This window comes from Coturnix japonica, chromosome 4 (genome assembly GCF_001577835.2).
Source record: "Coturnix japonica isolate 7356 chromosome 4, Coturnix japonica 2.1, whole genome shotgun sequence".
In the NCBI taxonomy this organism is placed as follows: domain Eukaryota; kingdom Metazoa; phylum Chordata; class Aves; order Galliformes; family Phasianidae; genus Coturnix; species Coturnix japonica.
The window spans coordinates 27,283,752-27,288,160 of NC_029519.1; positions in this window are offsets into that span (position 1 = coordinate 27,283,752).

Genomic DNA, 4,409 nt, shown 5'->3' on the forward strand with positions numbered 1-4,409 from the left:
CCCGTACCATTGGCCGCGTAGGGGAGACAGGAGGCGGCCGGCGAGAAGCGTCTGAGGCGCCGTGTGGGGGAGTGGCGGTTGCGCTGCTGGGCTCCTCCACTGGGCGGCTCCGGGAGCCACGTTGCGCTGAGCATTGCGGCGCTCCCTGTGCGGTGCGCGGTGGTACGGCCCGGAGCTGCCCCGCCTCAGCTCCTTCATGGCGGGCGGTTGGAAGGGATCTCAAGGTTCATGTAGTTCCAACCCCCCTGCCTGGCAGGGCCACCAAACATACACCTTTACTAGATCAGGTTGCCCAGGGCCCCGTCCAACCTGGCCTTGAACACCTCCAAGGACGGGGCATCCACAACCTCCCTGGGCAGCCTGTTCCAGGGCCTAACCACTCTCCTACTGAAGAACTTCCCCCTAACATCCAACCTAAATCTTCCTCCTTTTAACTTAAAACTTCTGTTGGTGCAGCCACCCGGCCCTGTGTGTGATTTTGGCTTCTTCTTGCTTTGGTTGTAATGTCTTTTGAGGCAATTCCTGCCCTCTGTGTGTAGACAAACTTCTTTTTTATTCTGCTGGTGAAAAAACAGGCCCAGATTTCATGCTTGACTTGCAGAATAGCAATGTGATTGCTCCTATTTGTAGCTGACTGAATCTTCCTGCTTCAAGCCAGGTGAAAGAGTATCTGGTCGCAGTATTACATCCCTACTATTAAATCTCAAGGGGCTGCAGAAATGGAGTCTAATTGAGTTTGAAATTGTACTCCAAAAATACAGTAATTCTGTAACTCTTTGTCTTCTTCATAGTTTTTTTCAAGGCTAGAAACCAGGACTGTTATTTTGACTGCTTTGATTCCATGTAGTTGTCATACCATTACAGATTCAAGGTGCTATTTTATGCTAGTGGTACTTGAAAAGCAATGGACTGGTGGCACAGTCAGTAGCTTGATATCTTATGCACAGTACAGAAAGTAACAGAAGAGTTGGTCTGAGTTAATGAAATTATTTCCTGTCAGAGTAATTAATTAGTGATCTCCTGCATAAGAAGATAAAAAGGCTACATTTAACATCTGGTTGCACTTTTTTAACTCTCTACCAGAATTATTTTTGATGCTGTTGAAGTGAGTGCATTCCGAGATTCAGGCTAGAATATCTCACTACAGTCTAACCTGGAGCAGAATTCTGTCCTTCCTTGGATTTCAAGACAAATGGTTAATATTCAGTATGACAGGTAGAAAGCACATGGTGGTAAAAGCTGGTACTCCTACCTTCAAAGAACACGTCTTCATCAAAATGTCTTTGAGATGTTAATCTGATGTCACTGGTATGTTTAGTCAAGAAACGTTGAGATCTGAGGCAATAAAAGCCGTGTAAAGTTTGGGATTTACAAACAGATGCATTCTAAGTGTAGTTCATCTTAGTGCAGCATAAGTATTGAATCCTATTTTTTCACTGTTTTGTGTCTTCTGCCTTTGTGTTATTCCTACCCCCTTCCTGCTATGATAGTAGCACAAGCTTGACATACCCTTGTTATGTGCTCATCTGTGACCCCAAAGTGCCAGCAGGTGTCATGCGGGATTCTGAAAAAGGTTAGGTTTGTGCCGAAGGGCTTGGTGTGTGCTCATCACCCAGCCAAAAGATCACACAGGAGAGATAACTCCGTTTTTCAAAGGGGAGAGTAATCTGGGTCTTTCTTCTTGGCTTGGCCATGGTTTTCACACTTAATAATATCTTTTTTTTTCTTTTCTTTTCTTTTTCTCCTATTTCTTTTTTATTTGCCCAGGGGGAGCAGTGAAGTGTGGTAAAAGTGGTCATGTTAACTTTAAAGACAAATGGAAGTTTTGTATGTATGATTTTGCCATGACTTTCACTGTCAGGTTTTGACTCCAAAGTGGGAATAAATAAGTTCATCTGCAAACTTGCAGTTAGCTCAAAGCAAAATTTGCTCCCAGAGGTATTGGGTGATCAGTAGTATTCATTAATATGGCTTCTGGTATTGCCAAAAAGTCAGGTGAGGGATCCAGAGTGCTGCAGATGTCAAAGTGTGCTTGTTTCTTCTCCTTTCTCTACACTCACGCAGGCCTTCATAAAAAATAATTTGCTCCCATTTTTATCAGGTTTATTTCATCTGGGGCAAGGAACTGGTGAAGCTGACTGCTTGGCTGCAAGTAAGTTAGTGTCAGTAAAAGGTGAGGAACCAAAAGAAAATCATGAGAGAAAAATTTCTCTGTAGTTTTAGTTTAAAAAATCCCTATAAAGTATTTTTAACCTTTTTCTTAAGAAGATTGTGTAAGTATTTTTTTTAACAAAAAAGGTTTTATTAACACATGGAAGTGTAAACATAGTGAAAGCATTTAATGATATGATCACTCAGTCTTTCAAGAACATAGATATTATCATCTTATCCTTCCTGATGTTTTGGGGGTTTTTCCTTATGGATGGAAATAGCAATTAAAAAACAAACAAATAAACCATTTTTTGATCTCTTACTCAGGTGGGGATAATTCAGTTTAAATGAAGTAGTCAAAGAAACAGAAATGAAGAAAGTATTGCTATTTTGCTTGCAGGAAAAAGATGTGCATCAAAAGCTTCTGCAAACTGAGCTTGAATATTCAGCTGCTTGACTTTTCTTAGAGCTTGAACAGAAAGTCCATATTGCCATAGTGTTTGCCTTTGTAAAGCGATTTTATTTCATTACAAATTAACCAATCTGACTGATTCTGCCATTATTTTATTTCAGAGGCATGGAGGAGTTATTGGGGAAGAAATATTTTTTGGCCTTATACTTAATCTGATCACAACATCAGGAACTTCTGGAACCAGGTGTATTTTTCTTCATGTTTAAGAAGGCCAGAGATTATTTGGGGAGCCCGTCTTTTTGCAAGGCTGGAAAAAAATAACAGTTAAATAATAATAATAATAAATCTATTACTGCTATAGAATATTCATTCTTGGACTTCTGATGTGTTTTGAAATAAGCAGCAGTTCATACCGCTGACAGCTTTCCTTGAAGTAAGTGCAAGAGCAATGACATTGGGTAATATAAGTAACATTAGGACAAATCACATTACTATTAAAGCTCCGATGTAAATAAAAAATAATTTTTAAAAGTTATACAAAAAGATAAGAACTTTCAGTGAGGAAACCTTGATGCATAAGAACTTTTTTTCCTTAAGCTAAAGCTCTGTGGTGCCTATACTATTCTTAGTAACACCCATTTGGATGTGGTGCTCAGGGACATGGTTTAGTGGAGGGTTGTTAGTTAGGCTGTGGTTGGACTCGATGATCTTTAAGGTCTTTTCCAACCTGAGCGATTCTATGATACGCAGCAGTTAGCTGAAGTGGTATTTGTGGTTATAAGGAGTGACAGCACAGTGTAGTACATCTTATTAGTCTTTAGGTGGCATTAGCTCCCTGAACATTTTAGCTTTTTTTTCTCTAACACGTTCAAGTGTGAGATAATGGAAAAGAAACATAGCAATAACTCCTGAACCAATATTTTATAGAAGGGAACGCAGTCGGTATGCTCCAAGCATGTTGGCCTCAGTCCATCTCCCCTCCTCCTTTCCCTAGAAAAATAATTTAAATATATATATATATATTATCTGAAAGCATGAAGAATGCAGCCCAGCTACAGAAGGCAGGGCTGAGAAACGTCAAATTCTGAGCTTGGTTTGTCCCCGAGCTTGTACTGAAACAGCTCTGAGGTGTAAATAAAGCAGCAGGGGGTTGTCAGGTTATTTTTTCTATCTATTCTGCTTCTGCCAGCTGTGTGCAGGCACAGAAATACCCAGTTTTCTTGGCTTGATGCCGTGAGTGGGTCTTTTGTATGCTGAAGTTATACATTAGTGACTCCCTGTGCTGTGGTTAACTCTAGTTCTACTGTTAATGTGTGAAGTGACAGTATTGCAATAAGGAGTAGTGTTTAAGATACTGAAAAGTAGTGTAGCCTATAAGCACACCCTTTGCTGAAAATGCCACGTGTTTCCAGGATGGTTTTCTGTTGGCTTTTGTTTTGGTGGTGGTTTTTGAACTATTGCAAGTAATATTATCTGAAACTGTCCATTTTCTACATCCTGTGCTGCACTTCAATAGGATACAGTGCTTCTGCATATTTCTAAGTACAAAATTCATGTGTACTCTGTGAAAAAGATGGTGTTAATTTAGCTGATGATGAACAACACTGGGGGATTTTAACTATGCATAGTTCCACTCCATAATATTTTCACTGATATGCTGAATTAACTGATTGATGCATTAATGAAAAAGGAGAATAATTAACTATGGCTGCCATATTTAGCAATGTGTAGTTCCTCCTTAACTGCAGACCTTTTAAGGCTTTTTCATCCTGGTCTCACGGCACAAAACTTTTTCAGCAAGTGCTGCTTGATCCATTTTGTAGATGAGGAAATTGCAACATCAACA